The following is a 15,944-nucleotide window of genomic DNA, read 5'->3' as shown; positions in this document are numbered from 1 at the left end:
GGTTGATTCCACCCTTTGGCTATTGCAAAGAATGCTGCTTTTTGGGGGGGTGGATTTTATACACTGTAAAATCCCCCCCTCTGGGTGTCCGTTGAATGACTTTTAAAGTAAAAAAACTGCTGTCACTATGTTGCTGTTTTAAGACATTTCCATTGCCCCCAGAGTTCCCTGTGCCTGTTCCAGTTTCTTCCCACTCCCGTCTCCGGCCTCAGGCAGCCACTAATCTGTTGCTGATTCTACAGTTTTGCCTTTTCTAGAAATTTCACAGAAATGGGATCGCACACGTGTATTTCTATCCGGCCTCTTTCTCTTAGCATAATGCTTTAGAAGCTCTTCCGTGTCTTAATGCGTATCAGTAGTTCATTCCCGAATAGTGGTCATGGTATGGACGTAGCACATCTAATTTTGGTTGCCATGGATAATGCTGCTATGAGTAGTTGCAGACACGCCCTTGTGTGGATATAGGTTTGCATTTCTCTTGGGCAGATCCCTAAAGGTAGCCCCGTGGAGTCATGTGATAAGAGGATGTTTCTCCTTTTAGGGTCCAGGCATACTATCTTCCAAAGTGGCTGTGCCACTTCCCCAGGTGACCGTCCTGCCAGCAATGTAGGTTCCAGTTTGCCCAGCACTTCCTTTGCTCAGGATCTTCCGGGACAGCGTTTCAGTCGGTACCTAGTGGCATCTCACTGTGGTCGTGTGTCGCGTTCCTCTAGTGACTAAGTACGTTGGGCATCTTTCTGTGTTTATGGGCCATTCATACGTCTTCTCTGATAAAGAACTACCCAAATCTTTTGCCCATTAAAAAAAAAAAACAAGTTTATCCACATTCCTGAGCTCTGAGAGTTCCTTACACATCTGGGTAAAAGTTCTTTGTCACATATATGATTCGAAAGTATTGTCTCCCAGTCTGTAGCTTGTCTTTTCATTTTCTTAACAGTGTGTCCTTTGAAGAACAAAAGTTTTTAAGTTACAGTTTTTTTCTTTTATAGATCTTGCTTTTGACGCCTAAGACAAGGTCATTCAAATTCTTTCCTATGTTTCCTTCTAAAACTTTTATAGTTTTAGCTCTTACGTGTAGGCATGATTGAATGTAAACTAATTTCTGTGTACGGTATGAGGGGTGGGTCAAAATTAGCCTTTTTGCACATGGACAAGCAGGTTTTCCAGCACTGCTGTAAAAGTTTGTTTTCCCCACTGAATCACTTGGCACCTCTGCCAGAAATTAATTGCCAACGAGTGTGAGGGTTTAGTTTTGGACTCTCCTCTGCCCCACGGATGTCCCTGTCTTCCACCAACGCCACCCAGCCGTGGGGTTGGAGCAGCAGAGCCAGTTTTGTGGTCAAGTTGTGTAAGTTCTCCACACTTGTTCTTACCTTTCAAGGTTGTTTCGGCTTCTGTGCGTACATTTAGCACTTACATGTCAAGTTTAGAATAAGCTCATCAATTTCTAGGGCCCAGAGGGAAGTGGTGCCACATTTTTCAAGCGTGTCAACCCAGAATTTCACACCCAGAGAAAGTGTCCTCCAGGACCAAATGGAAAAGTCAGGCGTTCTCAGACGAAGGGGAACTTAGAAGCCCATTGCAGCAAGTCCGCCTGGACAGAGTGGGTACAGAAGGTTCTCCAAGCAGGTTTACAAATAAAAGGAATCTCGAAACATCAAGAAGAAAGAAAAAAAAGGAAAAGCGTAAGGGCGTGGGTAAATTAAGTCTCCTCTCTGTGTGGTCATGTTGCCAACTCAGTGTACAGTTAGGTTCCCGACACTCTGCTATCCAAGTTTTGGAATGACTTTCGGAAGTGTTTCGTAATTTTATTAAATATTGGAATGGTTCCAAAGGCCAATCTACAAAGTAAATGATACCCACGTGTAGGGGGTGAGGGGGTATGTGCTGGGCACTGGGAGAGTTGGGGAGACACAAACTGCCAGTAAGTGCTTTCACAGGGAGCTTGGGGGACCCCAGGGAAGGGGTCTGCAACGCCAAATGGGGAGGGGGTCGGAGGGGGCGGGGCCGGGGCCGGGGCCGGGGAAGGCTTCCTGGAGGAAATGATGCCTCAACTATTTCTGAAGGATGAGTAGGAACCAGCCGGATAAAGAGAGCGAGAACCAGGAACACGGCCCCACCCGGGCATTCTCTCTGGAGCCCCGTGACGCGGGGAATGGTCGAGGGTCCAGAAACCACAGAATCCGTCGTGGGTCTCATTCTGCCCTCAGAGGGCCTGCCCAGACACACCTGGCAGAGGGTTTAGGCCAGCCTATATCATTCAGGGTTCTTTTGGGGGGTCCTGGTTGCCATGGCAATCCTACTCGCCTTAGGAAGTCTCCTGGACTCAGTGATTTCTCACCTGATCTTTCTTTTGTGTCAGCCTTCTCAATGATGCCTCAGGGCAGGTTTGCCAACAAAGTCCCTTGGGACTCTCTTTCCCAAACGCCTCTCCTTTGTTTATAGTTTGGGACCCGTGAGAATCTGAAGAATGGACAGCTGAACAAGCTGCAGGTTGCTGAGGGCAGCCACACAGCCCCTGTGGGGAGAGAGCCTAATCCTGCCAGGGGGGACCCAGGAGGAAGAGGGCAGGTGGGCCCAGAAAGGTGGTGCCAGTAGGGTTTTGTAAAAGGATGCGCCTCGAACTAGGATGTGGAACGCCGACTTCTGGCCTCAGTCTGGCTGGGGGAATGACCACTGAGGGCTGGGGAAGGCGAGGACAGGAGGAGGGAAAGGTCCTCTTTTAAGGTGATGAGGCCAGGTCTTGCTAGGGGTCCCCCAATAGTCACTTACCCCTTTTCTCTCAGAGTAACAGAATCTCTGCTTTTGAGATGAGTACACGGCTGATGAGAATAAACCCCGCATCTCTCACCTTCCCTTTGGCCGGTGTGGCCGTGTGGTGAGTTCTAGATAAGGACAGAGGAGCTGCCCCGACTGGTGTGGCTCAGAGGGTTGGGCATTGGGGCACAAGCCAAAAGGTCACTGGTTCAATTCCTGGGCAAAGCACATGCCTGGGTTTCAGGCCAGATCTCGGGTTGGGGGCATTCAAGAGGCAGCTGATAGATGTTTCCTTCACACACTAATGTTTCTCTTCCTCTCCTTCTCTCTCCCCTCCCCTCTCTCTAAAAATAAATAAATAAAATCTTAAAGAAAAAGGATAGAGGGATTAATGTGGGGGACTTTCTGGTTGTGCCCTTAATGGGCAGGGGTGGGTCTTCCCTCCCCTGCCCCCGGAAAGGGGCCAGTCCTTTCCCTCCGGCATTTTCGACAATTTTCTCATCACCTCTCCCCTATGGAATTTTAATAGTACGGATGGACTGTGTACTTGTTCAGGTATTTGTATATATTTGTGTTTAACACAGAAAAAGAGTACACTATTTTTGCCCCCATCCCTGAACCACTTTTTTCCCTCTCTGGGTGACATTTCCCCCACTGAACGCATGTCCAAGTGACTCACTGCACTGTGTCTCACACTAAGTTAAGGAGACACCTATTCCTTCACCACAGTGATTGTGGGAAGTGCTGGATCACACAGCGTCTGGAGGCCGCTGCTGGTGTCAAAAAAGACCCCCTCGTCACTGGGGGCTGTGATGTACCTCACTTGCCCCACGTTGCTGTCCACCCTCCAAGGCAGACATTGTCACTCAGTTTGCAGAAACTGGGTGTCGGAAAAGTTCCACGGCCCACCCAATAGCATCCAGCCGGAAATGGTGACTTGAAGCGAAACAACACGCAGCAAAACCAGTTTTCCCACAGGCCGATTGACGGAAACAAGAGTGAAGTTCCTGCGGCACATTGCTGGTCCCAAATACAGCACCAAACATCTAAATAAAAGACCCCAAACACTTCTGATAGTAAACAGTACAGTAAATATGAGCAATACATACATTTATAAAAGACAAACGCACACAAGTAAGAGATTTCTTTTCCAACCCACTTACTCCAGTTCAGGGTTGAGGACGGCTGGAGCCAATCCTGACAGCTCAGGGTGCAAGGCAGGGCCCACCCTGGACAGGACGCCCTTCCATCACAGGGCACATGCACACACTCACGCAGACTGGGATGGTGCAGACACACCAGTTCACCTCACGTGCACACCTGTGGGGCGTGGAAGGGACTGGAGTCCCTGGAGAAAACCCACACAGACGTGGGGAGACCGTGCAGACCCCACAGACAGTGGCCCTAGCTGGGAACTGATTTGTTTTCTCATCGATGTTATAACAGTGTTACTCGAGGACCAGCTGTAAGAGCATAAAAGAATGGCCGCCCACCTGTGGGTGTGCTCCTGCGAACCGGGCACCAGGTACGTGATCAGGAGGGTACTCGGGCACCTGCCAAATCCCAGGGCTGACTTTATGGGGCAGGTCAGACAACTGGAAACCATGTGCGCGTGGGTGTGGTTAGTGGGGAGACAGGGCAGGAAATTCTGAGGTGAGCGCTTTCTGGACGTGTGTCCTCCCTTCCCTGCTGAGAACACACTCCCATGGTGGCTGGCCGCAGGTGGGCGGTTTGGTTTCACTCTTCCCTCCTCTACCAGTGACTCCTGACCACGAAATCGCAGGCAGGAGGTGGCGAGCGGGTGCGGGATCAGGGGAGGAAGGCAAGCACGTCAGGACAATGTTCTGACAAACACTAGGGCTTCTTGTCACACAGTCACATCCGAGTCACGTGCCCTGAGCTGGGATGCCTGGGGGGGTGGGTGGAAGAAAGAGCAGGAGTGAGTCACCCAGCGGCCGGGCTCCAAAGTTCAGGCCCTAGAGTCTGGGAGGCCTTGAGGAACAGGCGAACGTTTCCGAAACTCTCAGTGAGAGACCAGTTTTCAAATGCTTGCCTCTGGGCGTGACGATAAGGGTTCGTGGCACCTGCCACACGGAGTTCACCGTGTGATCAGATGGCTCCCGAACCGGTCAACATCCTGAACTGAGACAAGTCCTTGCTCACGTGCTTGGACCAACTGCCATGCAAGTTTCTCACTCTAAACTCTTCGTTCCGTGTTTCCGTATCACAGGCCAGTAACAGTTTGTGGACAGGTCCCTGTTGACGGGTCAACTAAGGATCAGATATAGGCAATTGGCTTAATGAGACATGTAAGGGGGAGCAATTCTCCTGGCTATGGAAACAGGATAGGGCAGGAGGGAAGGGATAGGCGTAGGCAGAGAATGAGGGTGAACATGCGGTCCTGGGCAGAGGGATTCTATTCTGTGTGTCCAGACACAGCTGCTGAGAAAGCAGCGAGACCCCCAAATTGAAAGTGGCTGTGTGTGTGCTGAGTCTGAGACAGGCAGAGCTCAAAGCCTGATAGGTCCAGAAGGTGAGGGAAAGAGCACAGTCACCACGATCAAGGGTGACTGGTACAGGGCTTCAGTATTGGGGCACAATAGGGTATGGTGGGGATTGTGGCAAACTGGAATACAGTTTCTATCTAACAGGGTGGCAGTCTGTAGCAGACATTATTTGGCATTCCCAACTCTGTCCTGTCTTGCTAGCTTCTTTCTTTGCTTTCCCAGTTTCCCTTGCAGCTCCAGGATGGCCATACACTCTAATTCTGGCCAAGGAGGCTTCTGGAAAAGACTTCTCTTTATTTCTCTGCTGGCTCCTCCCCTAGATTATATAAGGATGTAATGCCTGGAGTTACAGAAGCCTTTTAGGGACATGAGGTAACAAGTATAAAATAAAAAGGCCTACATGCTGAGGCTGAAGAAGTGAGAGGATGAAAAGAACCTGGTCCTTGGAGATATAACAACTGCCAAACCAACCTTAGAGTCTAAACTTTTTACTAAATACACAATAAATATCATTATGGTTAAGCCAATGTTAGTTGGGCTTTTTGTTACTTGCAGCCAAAAGCATTCCTAACTGATACAGTGCTCCTCAGCTCTAGCTGACCTCTGTCACCTAGAAATGTGAGTCAAATGTAGCCAGGGCTTCTGATTTTTCAAGAGAAGTAAAACATTTGGGTTAAAAATTTGTACATAAAATTCCCTAATTTTTAGTGTGGGCAACAAATGGAAAACAGTTGGTCAAACCAAAATGAAAAAGATGTTAACAGGGTAGATGTGGCCTGGGGATTTCTAGTTTGTGACCTCTGGTCTAACAGGCAAAACAACCCGAGATTCCTGTGCCCACCATGGGGCAGACACAGCAGCGAAGAGCCCTGACCGGAAGGGGCCTCTTGGACCAAGAGAGTGGAGGACTTGGCAGTGACCTGTATCCCACTGACAGACAGAGGCCCCGATGAGCCCCCGGCACCACACACTGGCACCGAGTAAGATTCCGGATCCATGGCCAAAACTCTGAAGAGTTTGGGAAAAGCCCCCAAAGACTAAGATTGAACTTCCCCACCAGCCCAGGCAAGGGTGGCTCAAAATAGAAATTATGTTGAAATGCTGAAAACACAGTCAGTTCTATTTTTTGCCCCTTTGAGCTTGCAGACAGATTTACACATTTTACTCAAGATACAGAAGAATTCTTTACGTCCCTGGAACGGTGCCTCCAGCCATGTCCGGCACTTGCCGGGCAGCCCATCATCCCCTTCTGTCTTTCTGCAAGACATTAGGTGCTCATGGTGAGTAAGTCCAAGTTCACAGGCACAACTCCTTAGTCCACCCAAGACCCCTCTTTTTCTATTTCTGTCCCCTCCTGCTCCACAGCTGAGAATTCTAATACCTGCGCATACTCTTTGGTCTGTCTGCGTTCTTGGCAAAGAGGGCACTAGTGTTCCATGGGCAGACGCATCATTTCTGTAAATTCTGTGTACATTCCACGTGGCTTCTTAGTTTTTTTCACCCACCACGAAGTTCTCAGGCTCCATACTCACTGCCACAGGAATGCTCCGCCCACCGGCCCCGGCCCCCTCACGGGCGTTCTGCATCTCGCTCCTGCTCTGTCCTGAGATCACCTGGGACCCTCCTTCTCCTCCCACCACCACAAGGCTGCCCTGTGGGCCTGTAAGTTTTCTTAGGATGTGTTCCCAGTGGGGCTGCTGGCCCCGAGGTTGCATGGACCCAGTGTCCCTGAGGCCTGGGAGAGGTCTCTGCACGGCTGCCAGGCGCACGTTCCGCCTCTAGCAGTGGGCATAATCGCTCTTACCGATTTTCGCTACCCTAACAGGACTACCACGATAGCTCATCTGCTGCCTGTAATGCACGTTTCTCTGCTTTCTCCTGGACTCCCCTTCCTTGCAAGGAGACGGTGACAGCCACCATGAATACCTCTCCTTCTTTTCCCAGGCCACGCTCAGCTCTCACTTCACCCAAGGCCCTGGAAGCCTCTGTTACTGGTGTTAGCAGTTGGACAAACCACAGCAACAGCCCACTATTTATTGAGCACTTATTACCTTCCCCAGGGCCAGTCATTTCCCACGCTTTATCCCATTCAATTCCCACCACAGCCCTAGGATGTGGGTCCCATTACGAAGCAGCAGAGCCGGAGTTCAGGCCCAGGTCGCCCTGACTCCGTGTCCCAGGCTCCAGGCCAGCGAGCGGCCCTGCCCTCTGAGCAGCTCATCTGGGAAGCGGGGCAGGTCCCTGCCTGCCTCCGTGTTTTCAGGTCAACCTGATTTCATCGTCACCCAGAGGGTTGACATGCCACCCCAGGCAGTACAAAGAGAGCCTCACAGATAATCCCGATGAGCAAGCGTCCCATCCTCCATGTGACGTGCTTGGAATCCATCTCACGATTTCGTTCCCCAGAGCAAAGGAACGTATTGTACTGGGTCCACGGTGGCGCGCACACTCGGGTGTTCATTCATCTTAATTAAGTCTTACTGGTGCCAGTATTAGAATACAATTGTTTGAACCATGCCGGAACTGCAAGTGAAAATGGTCTGGGCGTGTACCTGGGGGGTGATATAAAAAGAGCTGATATAAAAAGAAGTCAGCAGTTAATGCCTGAAATGAAAAAGCCACAGCAGGCAGAGAGGGGTGGGCCTGTTAGGACACCACCCACCTACATACCCCAGCCGTGGCCCAGATTCCAGGACAGGACACATCACAGATCCTCATGGGTCACTTTTCTGTTTCACTTCATCCGTATACAAAGTGGGGAAGGCCAAGCCCTGGCCCCGCCCTTTACTCTTCATCCATTCAGACATTCACTCATTTATTCACTACCGGTAAATCTCTGCTGAGCGCCTTGCATGTGCCAAGCTCTCTATCTTGGGAAAGACCTGGGGGCTGTCTTCTTGGATTTTTGAGCCTGGAAGCTGATGGGAGACAATGGAGAATCTATACATCATTGACTGTTTGCCCTGGTGACTCGAGACAAGTGGCTGAAATTTCTAAGCCTCAGTGTTCCCACCTGTAAAATGGAACCGAGCAGTTTCTTTACTGTTCGTTATGAGGCCTCCTGTGAGATGAGCGTAGGAGGGGTGGGCCCAGCACGGAGCAAGGACTCGGTCAATGGCAGCTGGGATTCCCATCCTCTGTGTGTTAGTGATCGCTGCTGGAGATGTCAACAACGGAGGGATTTCATTGATTCACCTTTTTTCTTTTTTATAGTCATGGGAATAAAAACATGCAGGGAGGTTAGAAAACAAAATAAAACAAACCAATGTGGATAGGGCCGAACAGCTGATCCCGAGTGAAAACAAAGGGGTTTGGGGATCCAGGTGGATCTCTCGGCCTCGAGACCAACGGTGCCGAATGGCCGACATGCAGGAAGAGAGGCGTCCACATCCGTCGGCCTGACACTGCGTCTGGTCCATCTGCCATCTTAACGACCCACACCGGCACCCGGGGCCCGTCCTGCATCTTTGCTCCACGTGGAGTCCAGCCCACATCTGTGTCTAATCAAATCAGTTGCTAAATGTCACAATGGCCTCATTCACAGGTAGCATAAAGCGTATTTAACTGGTAATAAAACAATCCGCATTCCTGAGAATGCCCTTTCAGAGAGGCTGCCCTGTCACTGGGCCTCTGCCACACGAGTCGGAATGATGCGGCCGAGGCAGCGATGGGGGGAGGGGAGGGAGGCCGAGGGGGGCAAGGATGCTGCAGCGGAGACGGCTGTCATGTGCGGGCTCGTATGTGCTAATGCGGAAGGATGTCCAACGTGCAGAGCTGGGTGGGAAGAGGCCAGTGTAGAATCGCGAGGCTGCTCCGAGCACCCGAGACTGAACCTTGCTATGTGTTCATTTCAGTTGTGCGGAGGGTTGATGGAGTCGGAGGGCCTCTTAGAGGAGGTGGCAGCTGAGCAGAAGTTGAACAGGTGGGAAGGAGCCAGCCACACGCAGGTCTGGGGGAAGAGCATCCCAGGCCGGGGGAAGGAGCAAAGGGCAGAGGGCAGAGGGCCTGAGGTGGGAGGAAGAGCCAGAAACCGAGTGTGAGTGAAAGGCAGAGAAGGTGGGGGAGGGCAGCGCCCATGGTGAGGTCAGAGCAGTCTTCAGGGGCTGAATCACGCAGGGTGTGGCAGTGGGGAGTCATGGCAGGGCACTGGCGTTTGTTTCTGGTTGCAGTGGGAAGCCCCAGTTAGAATTTTAAAGCAGGGGAATGACATGACCTGAAACAACATGGGAAGGACTGACCGTGTGACTTCCTGACTAGGGGAAGTGGGAACAGATCAGGGGGTCACAGTGGGTCCCAATTATTGTTGCTGCCAAGGGTCTCCTCTGGAGGGATTCTTGGGGATGGTCACCCATAAAGATCAGTTTCTGCTGTGGCTGGTGTAGCTCAGTGGATTGGGCACGGGCCTGTGAAGCAAGGGGTCGCCGGTTCGATTCCCAGTCAGGGCACATGCCTGGGTTTCGGGCAAGGTCCCCGGTGGGGGACACATGGGAGGCAACCACACATTGATGTTTCTCTCCCACTTTCCCCTTCCCTTCCCCTCTCTCTAGAAATAAATAAATAAAAAATATATTTTTAAAAAAGATCAGAGTTTCTGAGACAAATTACAGCTACTGGCGAGAGAGTTCACTGATAGAGTGCCCCGGGAAAGCAGTGAGGTTACACTGTCCTGGTGGAAATCGGCAGGGATGGAGTATGTGACCTGGATGCATCAGTGCATCACAGTCCCCTGCCCACCACGATGGCGTCAGGGGTGTGCACCTGCACTAAGCAGATGCAAATAAAACAGAATCTGCAGCTGTTGCTTGGTTTACCCAGGAGGTAAACCAAGAGGCCGGAGCTGCTGCAGCCACTTGGCCACCACGAGGGCCCTTGGGTAGTTGCATAACTGGCCACCTCAGAAAAGTGCCAACAAACCAGTTTTCACTGATCAGCTATGCCAGACACGTTTGTTGAAAGAACAGGTGGATGATGGAATTGCTCTCCTTGATGTTCCCCCGCCTCTCGTAGATCTAAACATCATCCCCGAATTTTGTGAGCAGGGCCTCGTCAATGCCCTGCAAGTCTGTCCACTTTCCTCCATCTCCTCCTCCACCCACTCCATCTCCTCACCCCTATCATCTCTTTGCTTGGGGACTGCATGGTCTCCTCGTTGACTTTCCCGCCTCTGTCCTGCCCCTGGTTCCATCCATTCTCCTCTTAGCCACCCCCAGCCCTTTCTCAGATTGGTAAGAGTCACCCTGGCTTCCCGTTGCATTTCCAACTCCTGCCCGTGTCCACAGGACCGGTGTGACCTGCCTCTTTTCTGACCTCACCGAACCCCACCTTTCCACCCTGCTGTGGGTTAAACTGCATCCCCTAAAAAAGATAAATTCAAGTCCTAGCCCTCGGCGAACATGACTTTATTTGGAAAAGGGGTACTTTTTAGTACTTTTCAGATGTAATCAATCAGGTTAAGATGAGGGCATAGTGGATTATGGTGGGCCCCAATCCAAAGATCTGTGTTCTCATAAGAAGAAATTTGAACCCAGACACTCAGAGGGAGGAATGCCAGGTGACGGTGGAGGCAGGGACTGGAGAGGTAAATCTATAAGCCAAGAGACAACAAGGATTGCTGGCGACCACCAAAGGCCAGGAGAGAGACAAGGAAGGACTCTCCCCCAGAGCCTCCAGAAAGAACCAACACTAGAAACACTTGACTTTGGACTTCTGGCCTCCGGAAGTGTAAGTGAATACATTTTGCTGTGTGAAACCACCCAGTGTGTGGTTCTTTGTCCCAGCAGCCTTGGGAGACTGACCCCCACCCTCACCGCCTCCCTCATATGAGGGTGTCTGCGCATGCGCCCCTCTCCACTCAGACAGCCTTCCTGTAGCCTAGCGCCCCTCAAATGTCAGGGCGCACAGGAATTGCCTAGAGAGCTTGTTCAAGGCCAGAGTCTGCAGGTTCGGGGTGCGACCTCAGATTTCTGACATTCTCCCAGGCGATGCTGATGCTGCCAGACTGGGGGCCACAGGCGGAGGCCCTGGCCCCTCCTCAGCCGGGTCTTGCTCAGATGGGATATGCCTGGCCGCCCCTCCCCCAACTCCAGCCACACCCTACACGCTACCCGGGTTTTGTTTTCCCATTTGGTGGCACGTATCGCCCTCTGAAACCATCGTCTGTGTTTAGGGGCCCCTTTATTGTTTATCTCACTCCCACGAGAACATCAGCAGGGGAGCGGGGGCTTTGTCTCTGGCCCAGTGCTTTGTGCCCAGTTTCTAGAAGAGTCGGCAGCTCTCTGGAAGTCATTTCCGAAAAAAGAAAGAAACGTCTGTCTTGTTCTTGGCTCTCCTTTCCTCTCCTAGCCGAGACCTGGCGCAGCACGAACATTCAATAGCTGTTTACTGAGTAAATGAATTTAAAAAGTGAACGAACTGACCACGGTAGTTTCTGATGCTGAGCACATCCTATGTGCCGGGAACTATGCTAATTCTCTACCTTGGTGATGCTAGTTCATCCGCCACCCGACGAGACCTGAACAAGGCAGGCTCTCCGTGATCCCTTTTCTACCATGTCACCCTCATTTCCTGAGCACCTACTATGTGCCAGTCTGTCCTCAGCCCTAAGGACAACACAGAGAGGGCTGGAAGAAAGAAATCACTCCTCAGGGGAGCTAGTGTGTGGGTGGGAAGCGGATGGAGAGGAACCGGTATGTAAAATAATGTGTTATGGGTGGTGACAGGAGCTGGGGCAACCTAGGATGGGAGCTAGGCATGCAGAACACAGGTGGGGTGTCCGGGGAGGGCTCGACATTTCAGTAAAGGTCGGAGCCCAGAGAGGTGAAGCCACTTGTAATGTACAATTTGGAGATTATAAGTGGCAGAGCTGGGATTCGAACCTGGGACTGCCTGACTCTGGGGCCTGTGGTTTTTCACCTCTGTGTTCTCCTACCTCCAACCTGCTGGCATTTCCACCCCATGGAAGGGTTCATTAACAGTTGCCGCGGGGGGTTGATTTCGCCTAGCTAAAAATTCCTTTCTCCCTCTTCCTCCCAGCCCACCACTACTGGCTGCACTGAATGCACGGGGTTCTGGTTCCTTTGCAACTGATGGCTGCCTGCCGGGCTGTTTTGATCACGTTTTTTGCAGTGCCAGCCGCAGGCACGGTGGCTACGCTGCATCAGTGAAGCCTGGTGGAGAGCACGTTTGTAACTCCCTGGCAGCCAGACCTCAGCAGTGAGGGGAGAGCCTGCTGGAGGCCCGGGGCTCTCCAGGGGGCAAAGAGGCCAACATCTGGCTTGCGACAGGGTGGCCATCCAAAAAACCACAGTCCAGCCTCCGGTCTAAAGTTTCCTGGCCGTAAAGACAACCTCCCCAAATTGATACTTTTCCACACAGAGAGGTCAAGTGCTCACCAGAATGACCTCCCACGGCAATCCTCGAACGCCTCGCCTCGTAAGGTCGCAAATCCCACATCTGTCCCGCTTCATGGGCAAAGAGCCTCGTAAAAACAGGGCATTGTTCTCAGGTGCCCCTGCAGGAACGCCGGGCGCGCTCCCTCCCCGTGTCGACTCCGCCTGCCTGCTCACAAAGCTGCCCCGTTCGCGTGTTTACCCCGAGGAGTGAGCTTCCTTCCGCAGACCTGTAAATTCCAGGCGGGTCCATCTAATGCACCCCAGGAGGATGTGGGAATAACTTACGCAAAGACCACAGCATCCCTTTAGATGTCTCCCACTTTCAGATCAAAGCCGTCTTGTCCTTGGTCCTAACAGTCATAATTCACTCCTTGCCCTAAAACCTCATGTTGCTTTTAAAGATTTGATGGTCCGAGCAGCTGCGGACCTTGGCTTTCATCTCGGCTGGATTTATTTCCCCCTCTCTGGTCAGCTCTTCCAATCTTGGGAGCGTAACTTATTTCCGAAGTTCCAGAATTGGGGCGTCATTCTTCCCCACTCCCACCGTCACTAGTGGGTGATTTTAAGGCTGTCTTAAAACTCGGTGGGGTGTTCGCATTTACAAAGCACATTCTATACATGAGGTCAGCCCACGTGGCCTGGCCATGAGTCCTGTGGAACAGTCTGTGTTTATATTCCCCCACCCCTCTGCACAAGGAAAGCATTTAAAGCAAGCAGTCATAGGGCATGGGCTCCGTGGGTCAAGGTTAACATCACCAGTAATAAGAAAGACCGATGTCATGTAGCCCCTGATAAGATGCACTGAGAATACGACATCCCTTGTGTGGTCTCCTGGCCCCAAAAGTACAACCTCAACCTAATCACAAGAGAAAACATCAGACAAACCCAAATTGAGGGCCATTTGACATAATGCCTGACCAGTATCTATCCAAGTGTCAAGGTCACCGAAGACTGGGGGTCTGTCCCAGACTGAAGACCAGAGTGTCACCACAACTACATGCCACGTGGGATCCTGGATTGGATCTTGGAACTGAAAATGGACATTTGTGGAAAAACCATGCACTTCAAACAAGGTCTGTCGTTTGCATAAAGGCACTGCAGTACAGCTCATTTCCTGTCCTGGAGGACTGCATTCTGGTTCTGCAAGAAGGTCCCATGGGGAGGGGTAGGGGTGGGGAGGCTGCATGAGAGCCCTCTATAGGTCTCTGCAACTTTTCTGTAAGTCTAAACTTCTTTTAACATGAAAAGAAGAGAGAGAGAGAGAGAGAAAGAGAAAACACAGATTTTGACTGACAGAGTTTGAATCTGCTACTTACTGGCTACGTGACCCTGTGCAAGTTTCTTAACCCTATAGGCCTCAATCTTTCCATTTGTAAAATGGGTATGAAAACAGCACCCACCTGATAGGGTGGCTATGAGAATCAATTAATGAAGACGGGTAATAGGTGGAGAGCTGCACTGATTCTCAGAAATGTTGACGCAAATGCCATCCACTCTTGGAATCATTTCGCTCGTTGCTCCCATGCTGCTACTTCCACTTTGCTGGGAGAGAATGAGGAGAACTAGGGACAGCAATTCCGTATCCTCTGTTGGCACATCAGTCCATTTCATAATATCTGCCAGGGAACTGCCGCCCAATATTTTAAAGACGAACACAATAATTTTATATAAAAGTCCAGATTTCACACTATATTTGAACAACAAAGTGAGGGAAGCTCTGGAAAATCGGGCCTATTTTCTCACAAGCAATCATACACTGCAATGGATAGTGTATACTCATTTAGATGGAGCGCGTACTCGCCATGTGACCACACTCCCCGCCCTTCCCTATTGCCTCCCCAGCACTAAGGAAAAATTCTACCTTACAGTTAAAAAAATGTTTCTGTGCATCTGTTGTTGGCTGAATAATGCTCCTCAAAGACATCTATGTCCTACATGACAAAAAGAACTTTTCAGACGAGATTAAATAAATTAAGGATCTCAAGGAGGGGAGCTTACCCTGGATTATCCAGGTGAGCCCAATGCAGTCACAGTGGTTTTCATAAGAAGGAAGTAGGAGGGTCTGCACGAGAGAGGAGATGTGACATGGAAGCAGAGGCTGCAGCAACGTGCTGTGAATGCAGAGGATGAGGCCACAAGCCAAGCAATGAGGGCAGGAGCCAAAGGAAGTGGAGTCTGCCCCGGACTCCCCAGAAGGATCCCAGCCCTGCTGACTCCTTGATTTCAGACTCTGACCTCCACAACTGTGAGATAATGAATTTGTGTTGTTTTAAGCCACGAAGCGTGTGGTTTTGTCACAGCAACAGGACACGGACACGGTGCTCACGTCTCTAATGAAAACGAGGGAGAGAAAAATACAGCAGAGGCCATCCAATTTCCTTAGGCGGCTCAGCCCTCTGTGCTCACTTGTGCGACCCGTCCTGCTCTTGGGGACACATGTGTTTGCTGCCCCCAGGCCAGGAGCCTCATCTCACTAAATCACTCCCGCACTCACTCAGGCACTCAGGTGTGCAGGCTTTATAACCACTGACTGAGGGTGCAATTCAGAATGACACCATCCCTGCTCTAGAGGATCTTACCGTCAAAGTGGGTGTTCAAGGGGATGAAACATAACATTTAAGCTTTTAAAAGAGAAACATCAGTTGTTGAAAGTATACATAATTTTAGAAGATGGGCAAGTTGCCCTAATGTTATTTAAGTTCTGTTTTTCACAGCAACCTGGAGGAGACAGGTATCATACCCTGCCCTGACTACTGGAGAAGTGAGAACATAGAAGTAACATATTTAAGGCTGTACAGCTGGTCAGGGGCAGGCCAGCTCCAGCAGGAGCCCAGGCTGGCTCCCTCTCTCCGTCAGGGACACACCAGGCTGCTGAACTCTTGAACTCATCCAAATGGTCAGCACTGAAGCAGTGGCACATTTTATAGTGACCGACCTGGCCCAGAGCTGGCCCAGAGCTGGCCCTGGGCTGGGCTGTTTGTGGTCGCAGCCACTCTGTGACATGTTAGGAACCGATGGAAGGACTTGTCCAGAAAAACCAGACCAGCGGTGACTCCACACTTGGCTGGGAGGACTTGGACCCAATCCACCCCCAGCAGGAGCCTCCCATCGAAGCTCACATGCTGGACATCGAAACCGAGAGGGCTGGGAGTTCCAGGGGGCAGCAGACGCGGTCCCTGTCATCCTTGGGCACTTCCACATAGGCCATGGGTGGCCGGGCCTGATCACTGCCCCCACTGTTTGTTCCTTCCTCCTCCTGCATGGTAACAAAGCACGTTTGAGCTGGTCC

General features: G+C 51.2%; 1 protein-coding gene across 2 annotated transcripts in view; it reads right to left on the bottom strand.

Annotated features, from left to right (window-relative positions):
• The window catches only part of EYA2 (EYA transcriptional coactivator and phosphatase 2), a 206,492-nt gene that overhangs the window by 75,766 nt on the left and 114,782 nt on the right, over positions 1–15,944 (bottom strand). The window lies entirely within an intron of this gene.

The sequence above is a fragment of the Sturnira hondurensis genome, unplaced genomic scaffold (assembly GCF_014824575.4).
Source record: "Sturnira hondurensis isolate 20B ecotype Veracruz unplaced genomic scaffold, ASM1482457v3 Scaffold0004136, whole genome shotgun sequence".
NCBI lineage: Eukaryota > Metazoa > Chordata > Mammalia > Chiroptera > Phyllostomidae > Sturnira > Sturnira hondurensis.
The sequence above is the reverse complement of the archived record's forward strand: the minus strand, read 5'-3'. Positions and strand labels throughout refer to the sequence as shown.